The following is a 16,849-nucleotide window of genomic DNA, read 5'->3' as shown; positions in this document are numbered from 1 at the left end:
TATCTCTTCATCTGAGTCACACTTGACCTTTATTAATTATATTACATATACTTTTGCTTTTTGGCCGTGTCATTATTCTTTCCATTTACATAGTTGTAGTGGCTGTGTATACTGTTTTCTTGGTTCTGTTTACTTTACTCTGCATCACTTCATAGAAATCTTTTCATGCCTCTCTGTATTCATCTGAGCATGTATTTTTTTTTTAAGCTCTCTTGGGAACAACAGCAAGATTAAAGAAAGGAGAGGACGTGCTGCTGGGGAGTAAAGATGATTAATGATCATTGATGACAGTCTGAATGTTAAACTGTTCAATTCTTATTTTTTTGTTTTTTCTTCCAAGAAAAATAATAACGCAACAGTTTGAAATTCTCATTTTTATCTTATCATTCCCAGTCCAAACAGAAGCAGAAGCCTAACATAAGCATGGAGACAACCAAGCAAGATGTAACCCCCAATGAACTCAAGTCCCCAGCCCTAGACCTCTACCCTACCACACTCAAAGAACTAGCAGATACGATCACGCTGCTACGAATTTCAAAAGATTTTGGAGAATAGGAGAGGTGCTACTGGGCTGGAAAGGACATAGATACCAACTTATTAAAGAATGAAGAAGATGGATTCTGCAAGTTGTAGATAGGTTTGACTTAGTGACAAAATTCTTGAACACGTTTTTATTATAATCTCTAAAAGGCAGTATGGCATACATAATATACTTCCTAGGGACCTGCCTTAAAACTGGTTAGTCTTCTAAAGTCCCAACCTTAACCCTCTAGGGCAGTTTTTCCTTAAAAGGAAACCTGCCTTGAGGTTTAATTGGATTATGGACCATCTTTTGGGCTCCTGAAGTAGCTCCCTGGTAACCTAAGTGTGAAATAACCAGGTCATGAAGAATCACCTCCTCCTCCCTCTGGTTTATGACTAGCAGATCAGCACAACCAACACAGGTGCAATGAAGCTATGCCTAACTGAACCAAGACTGTATTGTTGACAAATATCCTTTCCTGACAATGGTTAAATAAGCCTCCTTTTGTTAACTACTCAATATACCAATGTCTCATTTTATTCTTTCTTTGTTAAAGCAATTGGGGCTAAATAACTTGCTCAAGGTTACACAGCCAGTTATTTCTGGATGTGGTGCTAAGTATCAGAGCTCGGATTCGATCCCAGTTCATCCCGACTCTGGGGCTGGTGCTCTTACTAGCTGAGCCACCTGGCCGCCCCTAAGCAATTAGGGTTAAGTAATTTGCCCAAGGTTACACGGCCAGGTGTTTCTGGGTGGGTGCAAAGTGTCTGAGCCTGGATTGGATCCCAGGTTATCCCGACTCTGGGGCCAGTGCTCTTACTCACTGCGCTACCTGGCCGCCCCTCATTTTATTCTTATATTGAACTTGAACTCTCAAACGGGCTCTATCATAATCAGTATGGCTACATCAATAACAGAGCATACCAAACAAACATCATTTCTTTTCTGAAAGGGCAAGTAGATAGAAATGCTGTAGACTAAGAGTTCTTAACCTGGATCCACAGATTCCCCTTCCCTCAAGGGTCCAAGGATAGACTTCAGGGGTTCAGAGAAAAAATAAACCTGTATTTCAATATAATTGTTTTTCTATATAACTGTATGTGTTTTATTTTACTTATTTAAAAACATTATTCTGAGAAGAGGATCATAGGCTTCACCAGACTGTCAGAAGAGTGCTGGATATAAAACAAGTTAAAAACTCTTGCTGCAGATCAAGTGTGCTTATATTTCAGCAAAGTACGTGACGAAGTTTCTCATGCTATGCTTCTGGCTATTAGGAGAGATCCTGAACAACTTAACAAGGTTAAAGGATGAGGCCTTTTTGAAAGATTTTATGGCACCTGACCTGGATCTGTAAGAGTAGAGGTGAATCTGCCCCACTAGGGACCACCACCTTCTTCAACCCAGAAATCTAAGCCATGGGGGAGGTAGTAACAGATGCTCAGACTGAAAAAATGACAACAGCCTGGAACAGTGTTGGGGTCACAAGAGTTCCCTAACCCAGAGGTCCTAGACCTAGCCATGAAGAAGCAATAGAATTTCTCTGCCCAGAGATGACAGCAACCAGAGGCAGTGGTTAAGAGCTCTCAGACTTAACTTTCTCCACTTCAAGAGATCATGGATCCAACCTTCTCTAGAAAAGAAAAGCAATCTCCTTAGGATAAGGAACAAGAAAGAATTGAGCCATGAAACAAACCTACACCTCCTTTATTACTGAGTTATTTAGATGGTAGAGGTCCAGTAGGACCCAAGAACCAAATTCCATTCAGGGGAGAACTAAAGCTTTAGGGTAGTGCTAAAAATATAGCTCCCTATATTGAGGAGGGGAAACTCACCAAAAAGATGGGGGGTCGACTCCTTAGTAATCCCCAAATGTATTTCCTTTCTAAGGAATCTAAACCTAAACCTTAAAAAAAGCAGTGTTATGGATCTGAAATACCACATATGTAGATCTCTCATGGGAAGGAGGGATTCATCAGAGAGGAAAGGAGAGATATCTAGCATATTGATGAATTCCAGGGGAGTCTTTTGTGTTTTGTATTGTTTACGGGGAATAAAATAAATACTTCCCTGTATCAACTATTGTTAGCTTGAGTCTTGCATAGGACCTGGAAGTCTTTTATCTACATTTGTAGAGACCCAACCACAAGCTACAGTCTTAAGCTCTTAAAAGCTCTGGGTAAAGGCACAAATCATAGCCCTGAATGTGTGGGGGGAGGGGGGGGAGGGGGGAGAGCCCCGGGGAGGGGCATGTGGAGACAATCAATCAAATGGAACTGAGGTAGGAGTTGTGGTCAGAGCCAGGGGAATCTAAGTCACAGATCATAGATAAAATTATTTCAGACTGCTCTTTGGCAGCACCAATGCTAAAGTCAAAATGTTAGATTTGAACAAGGATGACACACAATTCTGTGAAGCATTCTATTTTTTTAGAGGCAGAGTGGTACCACAGACACACAGAAATAGATTAAAATGTAATTGGGAAATATTTAACAAAATAAAAATACAAAATATAGATAATATTAATATGTAGTTTTCTAAGTCAATATGTGACCCTGTTTGGTTTCTATTTGTGTTTAACACCATTGTCCTAACCAACTCTCTAAGATTATAAATTATAGAGAGTACTGACCCGCATTGATAGATAGGTTTTTTCATTCAGGTATTCTCTATGCCAGTGAAATCACAGATCAAGTCTCCATCCACATATTAAATGCTCCAGTGTACTTGCCCATGTGATGCATCTCATATACTGCCTTCATACCTTTGCAGTCTATTTACCTTTGCACAATGTAGGCAGCTGAGTCACCCGGTGGATAGAGCACTGGCTGTAGAATCAGGAATATCAGTGTTCAAATCCAGCCTCAGACATTTACTTGCAGCCTGCCTCAGTTTCCTCATATGAAAAATGGGGATAATAACAGCAGCTGCCTCCCAGGGTTACTGTGAAGATCAAATGAGATAATATTGGTAATATTTTTATTCCCTTCTCCTTCCCTTCCCCTATTTCCCGTGCTTGAAATGCTCTCCTTCCTTATATCTGTGACTTGAAATCCCTAGGCTTAACTCCATGATCAGGTTCCTTCCTGCTCTAAATCTTTGGTCCTGTAATTTTATAAGATTTGACTAAGAAAGGAGGCAACCAGAAGGCATAGCGGACAGAAAGTTAGGCTTGGGGTCAGAAAAACCTAGGTTCAAATGTTGCCTCAGCCACTTACTAGCTCTGACCTTTAATAAATCATTTAACCTTTCTTAGTCTCAGTTTCATCATCTATAAAATGGGCGAGCCAGAACCGCGCACGAGGTCGGGGCTCGCCACTGCGGCTCGGCGGGCTCTGTGAAGAAGCTTCTGCCCGAAGACAGCTCTTCCCAGCCAAGGCGGCCGTTGGGCCCGAGCCCGAGATTCCGCAGGCATGTCGGACAGCGAGGACAATTATAACGGCGATGACTCCGATGACGGAGGAAGATGAGGGTCTGGACGACTTGGAGGGGGAGCTCCTTCCCTCTGGGGAACGGCCGCAGGCAAACCAGAAGAGCGTCACCACCCCCTACGGTGACCAAGTACGAGCGAGCCAGGGTCCTGGGCACCCGGGCCCTGCAGATCGCAATGTGCGCCCCTGTGATGGTGGAGCTGGAAGGGGAGACTGACCCTCTGCTCATCGCCATGAAAGAGCTCCAGGCTCGAAAAATCCCCATCATCATCCGCGGATACCTGCCTGACGGGAGCTATGAAGACCGGGGCGTGGCCGAGCTCATCATCACCGACTGAGCCCCTGCCCCCTGGCAGTTTGTATGTTCTGTTTGTTTTTCTATAGGAATAATAAAGCCTACTCACCCTAAAAAAAATAAAATAAAATGGGGGAGCTGGACTCAATGGCCTCTAAGGTCCCTTCCAGTATGATCCTAAATGCCATCTACTATATGAAGCCTCTCCTGATCTCCCCAGCCTCTCCACTCTGAAATTACCTCGCTCAATCAAGTCTGATGATAATGATGATGTTAATAGCTAGTATTGATATAATGCTTTATGATTTCTAAACACTTTACATGTTTATTCATTTGGTCCTCCCAACAACCTTGTGAGGTAGAGATACTATTTATCCCTATTTTACTGAGAAATGGAGTAGATGAGGAAACTGAGGCCCAGAGAAATTAACTGTCTTCCCTAGGGCCACCAGTTAGCGATTGTTTGAGACAGAATTCAAACTTGAATCCTTCATTAGATCCAACGCACTAGCTAGCCCATCTAGCAACCTAGTCTCAGGATCAGAATGCAATGAAACACACACAGACCATAAAATTAAATAAACATAAATTAGCTAAGAATAAGATAAAAAGAATATGATTTAATCTTTAAAAATATCCTGTTCCCCTCCTCCAAATTCCCCAGAGAAACAACCCTATGTCAGAAAGATATTCTAGAGTTACAGTGACAATTCAGCCAAACCTCAGGAATACCAGCTCATTTTCTTATACTTTTAGGTTCCTTATGTCCCCGCCTCAGGGAAAATTACTTATAGCTTAAGTGTGGATGATGTCTAAGATCTCCTTGTTTAGAGTAGAAAGAGACTCAATGTACAATATAAATCAAATACATGACAGTTATTTATTTCCTCTGCACATAAAGGGAGGAAAACCAAGGACTAAACATCAAGGACTCTCAAGCATAAACTGGCCAAAAACCCCATGGAACTTAAACAAGAAGCAGTAACTTAGAACTGTTATTATACTCTTTCAGGAGGTGGATTTAAGCAGTAGAATATGAAACAATTTGTGGGCCTGCTGACCTGACATTTCACCTCAATTTTGCACTATCCCAAGAATTCTTTCTAGGTTCCTGTCTTCTAGCAAGCCAGGCCAGAGCTGTGGTTCATTCTCCTGCTGGTGGTCATCCTGGGAGGCAGAAAGCCATTCAGCTCCAAGTCAGGGAGGACTCTGAGCATTGATCTCTGGAACACACACCTCCAAAGCCAGAATTGTCCATTTCGAGATCATCATTTGCTCGCCAATGTTCAAAAACCAAACACAAAACAGAAAAAGCTACCAGGGCCAAAGGCCCAGGTTCACCTCACCCAACTGAATTCCTGTTCTAGATGCCACATACTTGTAGCCAATATGCTGCCAGGGTGGGATAAAGGGTGCTGTCCTCCACTCTTCACAGAAAGCTACCTGTCACACCTTCCAAAAGGAGTAAGGAAGAGCAAGATATGGAAGTTATATCTTCTTTTTAAGTGACCCAGCACTCCATCTCCTCTGCCCTATCACAGAGAAAAAAGAGGAATTGGGACAAACCAGGATTTGCTACATCAAACCAAAGAGCCACATATTTGCTAGGAAGTGGCCAGAGTATAGGCTCAGCACTCTATACTGTGTACTTAGCCAGAGAAGACCAGAGGAGTTTATTAGAAGTGAAAGGGTTACAACTGAGTTAATAAAAGTGTAAACAACAGTCATTTTTTGTTGGCAGCCTGGGAAGCATAGATTACCTGTGCCTTTTCCTTTGTCTCTTCTTGCTCAAATTGGCAGGAAATAGAGACCTACAAATTGTCAGTCCATGGTTGATTTAGGGTTTTGAAGCAACCCCTTTAATGAGAAGAGGGAAAAAGCAAAGTTTTCAAGTGGTTCCTGGCAGTTCAAACTTTAGGGAAATGTCAATAACTCCCAGTAGTCTCTAGGCTGGCCCTTCACCCTCCGATGTTCTCATTAACAAGCTGCCGACTTAGCCCTGACGTTGGGGATGGGGAAAGTCATAGGGAGAGAGCATCCCAGACTAAGGTGCATCTTTCTAATCCCCTGTAACCCTGCTCTCTGCATGGACTGGCAAGATAGAGTCTCTTCATTTTTTTTTCATAATTTTTAATTCTAAGTTAAAATATCACTGTTTTTGTGATCTCTGGGTAAAAATGTCTTCAGTTGCCATAGAGACCTCGAGCATCTTTAGTCTCTTTGGTGACCCTTACTGATTGGCAATCTATGTGAAAGTTTCTACATCAATGACTTAAATGGGAATTGATAGATGTCATGCTCATAAACTGTATAAACAACACAAAGGATGAAGGGATAACTAACATGTTGGATAACAGAGATCTAAACAGGCTAGAATGCCAGACCAAGTCAAATGAAATGATACTTAATAAGGATAATGATAAATTCTACGCTGTGTGTGTGACCCAGAGTAAATCACAATCTCTCTGGCTATTTCTTTATCTCTAAAATAAAGGAATTAGACTAGAGGACATCTAAAGTCTCTTCCAATTCTAAATATATGATCCTATGTTTACTTACCTACTAGCATATCCAAATGGTAGAAGATAAGTATGGGAGGAAAATGTGTTTGAGCTAATTATAGGTTTGGGGTGTGTGTACATGTATGTATGTGTATATATCTACGTACGTATGTTTATGCAGATGTGTACAGAGTGTGTACACATATGTATTCTGGTGACTATGAATGTGTGTGTGTGTTTAAAAGGTACCCAGAGGCACATATCCTTGATATTCTTCCTAGTGGGTCACAGAGTAACCTTTGGGAAGGATCTTCCTCCTAGGCAGGTTCTCCTCCCCCTCCCCCACCAACCCCAGCCCTAAAGAGTCTTAGGCCATTCTAATCTTCCCCACTAACCACCTTCTACCCTCAGTTAGCTTCTCATTCTCAAAACCACTAGAAGGATGGAAGAATCACATGTGATAACTTTCTACGAAGAAAGAACATCCTATTATAGATCATAGACTCGTAATTTAGGAAGGGTCCTTAGAGATCATCTGCTCTAACCTTCTCACTTCACAGTTAAAGAAAGCAAGACCAAAACAACTTGTCCAAAGTGACACAGCTAGTTGGCTTTATTTCTGGCTGTGCAATACATGACTGTGAGACCCTTGGGCAAATCCCTTTTCAGGCTACAGCTTCTTCATCTATAAAATGAAGGTGTGAGATAGGTCACTGAAGATATAAGGAGTCCATATGTATAACAAGTATTATAATTTTGATCTTTAATTAGCTCTAATAAAATATGTGTCACAAATAATGTCTTTTTCAAATGCAGATGTTATTGATACTGATAAAATAGAAATCCTTTTAAAAACATTATAGTAGGTGTTTGTCAGTATGCTTTTTCTCAATCAACAGCTACCCTTCTTTTTTTTATTTTTGGGAGGAGGAAAGGTAGGGCAATTGGGATTCAGTGACTTGCCCAAGGTCACACGGCTAGTTTTTGTGTGTGTGTGTCTAAGGTCAGATTTGAACTCAGGTCCTCCTGACTCCAGGGCCGGTGCTCTATTCACTGTGCCACCTAGCTACCCCAACAGCTACCTTTCATGTGTGGTATTGGGGTGAGGGGTTAGTGTATGTAACTGTTTAATATTTAAAAGAGTCTTCATTCTTCAAAAATCTGAGAAACACTGGACTAGATAATTTAAAGTTTAAAATTCTTTGTTTCTATGTTTCTCCAGATCTCCAGATTCCTATTCAAGTGCTAATTCTACTATGTGATACTTGTCAAATATAAAATTCTGGACCCCAAAACAAAAATTTCAGGAAGGACTGTCTTCTCTTCTATTAATTGCAATTTAATATGTTACCATGGAGAAGAATTCCTATTTTTGTCTACCCTCTCACATGGATCCCTCAGTAGGAGATGTTTAGGTAATGAATCTACCTAGGGTCAGGCTCCTTGGTCTGCCCTACAGCCCACCATATCTTAAATGTGAATGGAAATCTATAACCATTTTAACTGACTACTTCTTTGTGTTTTAAAACCACATTACAGTCAGGGTGCAAACATCTTGACTAATCAAAGTCACATCTTCCTTTAGTTTGTTATTCACTTTTCAGTTTTATTCCCATTTCTCTTTCCCTCCGTAGAGGAATATCTGATGTGTATTAGCAGACATCTGCTCACTAAACTCAGTAAAATGAAACCTGCTAATTGTCACAGGCCCTCAGGGAGAGAGATATCACCCTGATGTTCTGTTTTACATGCTTCACTGGGGTGCTCGCTGTTGGACCAGACTTCAGTAGTGCAACATGGAACACTGCCCTCCAGTGCTTGAAGATGACAGTGTTTTAAACATATTAAAATTAGAAGCAGAAAGGGGAAAGCTGAGACTCCTTAGATCTGCATAAAATTTCCATGAAGAATGAAAAGGCCACATTCAAGCAATATGACACATTTAAAACATTTTTTGCTGATGGTAATTACCATAAAAATGGCAGGAAGTTTGGAGGAAATTCCCTCTTTGAGGATACTGGATTTTTTTTTTAAAAGAACTCACTGTTAATTTTTTTTTTTTGCCTTTTTGGAGGGCACTTGGGGTTAAGTAATTTGCCCAAGATTACACAGCTAGTTTTTTCACTGTTAATTTTAATAGATTATGTTTTTATACTGTAACTATAATTTATTTCACAGGTTGAACTGCCTTCATTGTTTTGTTGGGCCTTGCATAGTATAAAAAGCTAGTTAAGTATTTTCTGATATTTATCATTAACTACCTAAATATATATCATAGTACAATTAATGTAGCAAGCATATAGCAAAAGGAGCTAGGTCCAAGTCCTTCCCCTTGCATGTGTGAAGCTCCCAAGGCATATGTGCAAAAGGGCAGCTGACCATGCAGACTAGAGCTGACAGTAATAAACAAGGAGTGTTATTTTGTGAAGCTCAATGCATTTGCAGGGCAAATTGGGATACTAAACTTCACAAAGACCTGGATGAAGGCCTGTACTAAAGACTACACCATGCTACCCCTCTCTGGCTGAGAAGCAGCCTATGCCAGGTAGGGACACTGAATCAGTAACAGTCCTGAAAAGGCGAGAAAGATCAATATAGCAGGGAACCACAGAACCAAGAAGTAGAGGTAGGGGAAAAACCAAGTATCCAAAAGGCACAAAGACTCCACCTAGAGGCAAAAACTTAGACCTTCCCCCTCACTGGTACTTGAAGTCATACGGACTTTGCAAGTCCAGGAAAGGTGACTTTGTATCAATCTCAAGTAACAAAGGATAGTATAATATAATCAGAAGGAATATATATGTGCATGCATGTGTGTATATATGTATACGTGTGTGTAAGTATATATGTATAATATTATATGTGAGATATATACATATGCCTATATATACATATACCTACCATGTTTCCCCAATAATAAGACACTGTCTTATTAATTTTTTTGGACAGAAAAACACCAGAGGGCTTATTTTCAGGGGAGGGCTTATTTTAATGAACATTGACAGCAATTTTAATAAACAGGTAAATGTGAACAAAAAAATGTACCTTTATTCAATAAGCAAATCACTGGGGAAGAAGAGGATGACGCGCTCACTGCTGCAGCTCTGATTGGATGCAGCTCGGAGTGCGAGCATTTCACGGGGGGGCGGTGCATACAGAGGTTACTGTAATGTAGCGTGTAGCGCAGGGGATCACCTTCACTACAGTAGCAATCTCAATAGGGCTTATTTTTGGGGGAGGGCTTATTTTAGAGGAATCTTACACAGTAAGGGGAGGGCTTATTTTCGGGATAGGTCTTATTATCGGGGAAACACGGTATCTATCTATCTATATACCTGTTTGAAGGGGTGAGTTTTTCTTTACTGTTCATGATTCAGAAAAAAGTCCCTTCTAGTCTTTGTTGTACAATGTTTTCTATTTAACTATATTGTTGGCCTAAAGGCTTGCAAGAAGGTTGAGGGCTCTTTTGGGGAAGAAAGAATGCTAAACACTGAAATTCCAGGTATTCGTTAGGAGTCAAAGAGATTTTATATTGCAGTTCTTATATCAGAAGAGGGACACTCTGACACCAGGGTCACAGTAATGGTGACACTATTACAAATCATAGATTTAGAGCTAGAAGGTACTTTAGAGGTCACATCGTCCAACTTTATCATTTTATAAATGAGGAACTTGAGGTCCAGAGAAGTTGTAGCTTGCCTAAGGCCACAAAGGTAATAAGTGACAGGCAGGATATGACACCAAATAAAATTCTCTCCATTTCAAGGAATGTGAAATATCCTGAGGCAAGTCCAGACTTGGCTATAAGAAATTCTAACATAAGGCTCTTCTTTTGTATTTGGACAATTCTATCTGTGAAAACAAGGAGAAACATGAATGATTCTGACAGAACCTCTGGGAAAGGAGACAAGAAGTACTAAAGGTAAAGATGAACAAGGTGTCTTATTTCCCAACAGGTAGTTTACATATTCCTATAGTGAAGACTTTGGGAGGAATTTCTGGGAAACTCTAAAAACTTGAACTTTTTTATAAATATGGGACAATTCCATAGTTCCTTTTTGTGGTGTATCTGACAGAAATAAGGTTTTTAGTTTCTCACTTTAGACAGAGGTAAGCCATTTCACAAAGGGAAACCAAAGCAGAATTAGAATAGAAGCAGAAGACAATAGAAGGGGAAAGACAAGAAAGGAGACTGAAGAAGCAAAGCAGAAACCAAGAATGTTCCCAGCTACTTGAAGAAATAAGCAGGGCCCACCTGAAGGAAGGGCTTATAACTGAGAATGCTTTCTACTGCTTAAAGAGAGCTGAGTCAGTCAAGTCCAGCTGAGCAGATGGCTCATTGGAAAAAAAAATCAAACTGAGAGATGAAAAAAAGAACCTAGTGCCTGGGCTGTTCCTCAGTTGAGGTGACTGGAGGAAAAGAGGCTTTGCATTTTTTTGCTAGGAGCTAAGCTGACTGGAGTAAAAACTTTCCTGTTGGGAGCTGACTGGAAGAAAAGCATTGCTGTTGAGAATGGATTAGAGGGGGGAAAATCCTCTCTTACTAGAGTTGGCTGAAAAAAAAGGTAGAGGTTTTTTGACCTGGTCCTTTACCTAGGCATTAGAAGGAAAAAAACACTCAGAAGGCAACAAAGAGAGCTGACATGAATAGCTCTGCAGAGTTAATGTCGAAGAAAACTGCTTTTGAACAAAAGAGAAAATATTGTCTTAGAACTTAGCCAAGGAGTGATTTGAAGAAAGTAACAAGCAGAGAAGAGGACCTGCCCCAGCAGATGACTTTTGGTGCACACTGTTCCCTAAGGAGACCGAGGACATCAAGTCCAGTTGTGAATTGCCCTAGGCACATGGCCTTCTCTAGTCATGTGTCTTTTTACTAGGTTTCTGTAACTTTATGCTAACTTTTTTCCATGGACACCTTGTATTTTGGCTGGAGAATGTGGCCCTGATTTATGAGTGGCCTTTTATAATTATTTTAGCCTTACATTCTGTATAGTAAATGCTTCATGACTAAGAGTTTATGGTGTCATCTTGGTTGATTGGGAACCATGCTGGGAGGAGCTCTGAAAACCACTGCTGTGAACAGCAGATACACAAGTCATTCTCCCATATCTCTGTTACACTTCAGATGCTAAGACTGAGTTCTAGTAAGGTGATTATTCCCCTCTGGAAAAACACCCAGGGAGAAAAACCACTCCACTCCCCAGGGAATTCCTATCAACATGAATGCAATCTGTAGTGAGCAAACCAATCCTGAAAGAATTAAAACTAGATATAACCCTAAAGAGAAGAGGTGCCTGGCCGCACCCACATTACACTAATTCTAATCCAACTAATTTCTATCGATGTCTGTGATATAAAATACATAAAGGATCATGTATAAAACATGTTGTAAAAACAATAACACTGCCCAAATAAATATTCTAGAGTAAAACAGTACTATATTTTAAAACAATTAAACAACCATCTCGCTTAATAATAGACATTTATTTACCTGCCTGAATCAGATGATCTTTCAAGGTCTTCTGTGACATTTTCTATATAGTAGCCCACAAAACTTTGTACCTTTCCTTCTAACAAGTTCCACTGCAACTGTAATGACGTCAGTAGTGACCCATAGTAGTGTGAAGAATTACAGTTCCATTGTTACTGGGCTTATTGTTCAATGGTTATTAAAATTCTTATTTACTTGTAGCTTGATCTCTGTTGGTATGCTTCAATACTTTCTGCTTCTCTTTATTCAAATCTTCAGCTCATATTAATTTGCACAGCACTCAAAAGAAATTTAATTCAAACATGTATAAGCCTGCTATGTGCAAAATACTGTGCTATGCACAGGAAACACAAAAGCAAAAATGAAACAGTCTACAGCCAGGGGTGGGGAACCTGCAGCCCAAGTTTTATAGAACAAATCATTTTATTAAAGGGATTTGTTCTATGAAATTTGGATTCAGTCAAAGGATCATACTTGAGGACCTAGAGGGCCACATGTGGCCTCGAGGCCACAGGTTTCCCACCCCTGGACTCAACCCCAGAAGACTGTACATTTTACTAGAAGGAATACAACTTGCATACAGATAAGTAAATGCAAAGTATTTTCAGGAAGAGAGTACACTACCCACTTGGGGGCAAGGATAGGTTTCTTGTAGAATGTGATACCTAAACTGAATCAAGCCTTAAAAAGAAACTAAAGAATCTACCAGAGCAATGAGGAGGAAATGTATTTCAGATATAACCCTGCACTGGAATCTGGCCCTGAGCCATGGTAACCATAGAGATTCTGAAAGCCTTCTCAGGATCTGATTGGCCACTGAAGTCATGAATTGTATAAAGGCTTCTGGGATTGTTTGTGGAGAGTTCCAGGAAAAAAGTGGCTTGAAGAAGGAGGAAGCCATACCTCAAGGGTGGATGATCAGGTCACCTCCATCTTGAGACCATGCAGCCTTTGCAGTCAACCACTTAACATGAGATTTGTGCTTCTCTATTTTCTTCAAGGACTTTGAAAAAGGGGTTATTGCTAGCTGGCACAGTGACAGCTAGCTACTCATTTAACAGTACAGGTGAAGCCTGTGGAATGACTGTGACCAGTGAGCACTGAGCCAAGTGGACCAATGACCTTTGCTGCTCTAAAGACAAATTATCCTTCTCAAGGCTCTGAGCTAGGAAAAAGGAAGCCACCCTTAGTTATGACACTTCTAACAATTTTCACTTTAGTTCTTCCCTGTAAGCAGAAGGAATTAAGCAGGAAAGTCCTGATTACTGTGACAAATGATAGCACTTTATCAGTGTATACCCATAGTGATTTCTCTTTCTTAACCCTGTGACTTCTTTCCATTCCTCTGCTATTCTCTTCTATAAAATAGCCACTAACATTCATTTGTGTATTGTGTGGGTGACAGAAATTGGGAACTACACGGTCTAGAATGATGTAGTAACTTCATCTAGCTAGCATCCCTAAGGGAAGCAGACCAATGAGCTCTTCCTAGGAACTCTTAAACCCAGTGGTACTTCCTACAACCACTCTCTAAGCTATCCCAAGATGTTAATCAGAAAAAATAAATAAGAAGCAGAGAGCTCTATAATCTGAATCCTCATTCCTATATCTATGTTTAGGATGGGTATGACTGGTTGATGAGCCCAGTCCTCATAAGAATATGAAAAGCATTCTTCTGATATAATCCAAATGTAGAATTTCAATAACTGGTTTCAGTCAGCTAACCACATAATGTAGAAGCAGACTGTTGATTGGCTGGAATTAGAGGTATTAAGAAAAATGCCAGTCAGTCAGGGATAGGCTCTTGGCAGGAACTCTTTCCTAACGGGATGGGATCAGACAAGGCAAAGTCCTTTGGGTCAGAAAGGGGTCTCAGCTTTCTTTTACCTGGCAAGAGGCTGAGAACACTTGGCCCTGTTGTTGCTTCTTCCTCTGTTAATCATTCTTGCTTCTGTGGGATTTATGGAGATGACAATGACCTTGTGAGCAAAGGCAAGAAGACAACGAGCTACCTGAAATCTGGGAACCAAGTTCAAACCAGGTTTTGGCCACCAACCCAGAGGTAGCTGAATTGTCGATTCATCTAAAGTCTAATTGTACCATATTTGGACAGGAGCTTGGTGTTATCAATGCAGAAACTGTTAAGTTTAAGATCACTCTTTCCAGGGCCAAAGGTATTATAGAGAGGAGGAATGTTTATACTTTCTGTAATTGCTATGTCTTCAAAATAAATATTTTTGTAAAAGCTAATTGATTTCAATTGGTTAAATGGAAATGAAATGTTAATCATTGGCTGGTAACAATGAGGAGAATATACCAGAAACGGTGCTTAGCAATAATAAGATTAGCGAAAGATATCCCCAAATCCTCAAGGGTACCCCTAGAACTCTGAGGGGAGATGTATCAGCCCTGAGTGAGGTCAGAATATATTCATTACACATATATACATATACATACATACACACATGTACATATATGTATGTATATAAAAATATTTTAGTGAGCCTAAGACCAAGGAGAAAAGGGGAACAGAGAATGCAGGTGGTGCCAAATTGGGCTCTCCTCAGTTCCCTTAAACTCAGCACTAGAACCTATGTTATAGAAAGGGACTTCACCTACATACTATATAAGCAGAGTATTTAAAATGATTATACTGATTTGTGGTGGATAGCCTAGGCAAAAGCATAAATGTAGGAGATGTAATGATAAGCTTGGAGAATTGCAAGCAGGTTAATTTGACTGAAATGTAGAGTACTGAAGGGAATATGAAATAAGTCTGTAAAGTTAGACTGGGGGACAGATTTGGGAGAGGAAGGGTCTTTAAAGTACCAGTCTAGAAACATTCAGGAACATGATGATAGTGACTCAACAGAAAAAGGTTAAATACTTTGAATTACCTTTATAACCTTGGTGATAGCTTTGTAATAAACTATTCATATTCTCTTCCTAAGCCCCCTTGTGGTCAACAGCTAACTGGAAACACAATCATGAATAAATGGGTAGAATCATAGCCTCAAGAAGCTCTTTGCTGAATTCCATTTAATTTTAATAATAATTTAATAATAATAAGGAAGCAGATCTGCAAAGAATGACATAAGTAAATTCACAGGAGAAAGTACAGAAAAAAGTAAAAGGCCTAAAATCATACAAATTACCTCTATTCACTATATATAAGTTTCTACTAATTTGTCCTTACCAAATCACCCACAAATGTGGGTACCCTTTAATATCATTTGCAATATAAACATTAAGCTCCTTGAGGGGAAGGTCAATGTCTTTTCTAAACTCTGAATATCGCCCTCAGTACCTAGTATAGTACTCTTGTTTGCAGCAGGTCCTGTTTTATAGTCTCTTTCCTACTTACATTTTGGTTCAATATTTATTACTTAATCGTATATATTTCCTTTATCTGTTCTTATGTATCATTGTTGTCTGCCTTAAAATGTAAACCTTCAGAATAGAGATCAGCAACCTCCTCAGACCTGCTTTCCTTTTTCAAAACATTCAATTTTATTTAATTTTCTCCCTCCGGCATCTATTAAGTACGAAAAACAAAATCTGTATCATCAACTTAGCATTGCTTTCCAAGGAATAAGTAAAGGAGATAGAAGACAAATAAAAGTAATGACAATTGCTACTGCTAGTCCTCCATTTTCAAAAAGGGTTAATGACGTCACATGGTGATATCTTGACTTCCTCAAGAACTGGATTTAAGCGAGACAGAGCTGCACAGAGCTGTCAGCCTTGCCCTCTCTTCCAGAGTCATTAAATCCTGACCACACTCTAAGCACCCCACAGCACCTTCCTTAGCTACCTTCATGACCATTACAGCAAGTTCCCATTCTACCATTTACATGCTTGGGATATATATCCCCCTGCCTCTCAGACAGGTTTCAGGCCTGTTGGTTACCCTCAATTCAGTTTAGCTTGTCTGCTGAGACAGTTTTACCTCAGTGTGGCCACTGCATAAGCTGCAGCTTGGAGCCACAAGTAAGAGGCCACTGCATATGCTGCAGCTTGGAGCCACAAGTAAGAGTTGTTTTACAGGTGGACAACAAAAGTGGATGAGCAGCCCTAAAAAGGGCTCAGCAAGCCCTCACGCCAGAGGTGCCAGTCCTCCCTGAATACCTCATACACCCTAATAAGACAATAATAAAGGACAGAAAAAAGGGAGAGGAAAAATTTTTAACATTTTATGATGATGATTAACTCCCTTCTCTCTCCCTTACCTAACCACACACTCAATCATTTGCTAAAACTTGTCAATCTTATTTTCACAATATCTCTCTCATACTCATATTTCATTGCCCTATTACCCCCTAATTGATCTCCTTGCCTCCAGTTTCTTCCTTCTCTAATCCATCCTTTATACAACAAAATTTATAGGCTCTGGAGTAGAAAGTGAGGCTGGTGATTTTGCAAAGCCCTTCCTCACTTAAATCCAATTCACTTGCATGTCATGGCATCACCTCCCTGATGTCATAGTCTTCTTTGAGAAACGACAAACAACAACCTCTTCAAGTACAAAAGGAGCTGCCCACTAGGGAATTTTAATTTTCCCTTTCTCTCTCTCTCTCTCTCTCTCTCTCTCTCTCTCTCTCTCTCTCT

General features: G+C 40.1%; 1 pseudogene; it reads left to right on the top strand.

Moving 5' to 3' along the window:
• Nucleotides 1-3,864: 3,864 nt before the first annotated feature.
• LOC138174070 (DNA-directed RNA polymerases I, II, and III subunit RPABC2 pseudogene) lies at nucleotides 3,865-4,379 on the top strand (annotated as a pseudogene).
• Nucleotides 4,380-16,849: the final 12,470 nt, after the last annotated feature.

This window comes from Petaurus breviceps, unplaced genomic scaffold, assembly GCF_028583685.1.
Source record: "Petaurus breviceps papuanus isolate PSGF00001 unplaced genomic scaffold, PetGlider_PUasm1.0 685, whole genome shotgun sequence".
Taxonomy (NCBI): Eukaryota; Metazoa; Chordata; class Mammalia; order Diprotodontia; family Petauridae; genus Petaurus; species Petaurus breviceps.
This window is presented reverse-complemented; position numbering and strand designations above follow the sequence as displayed.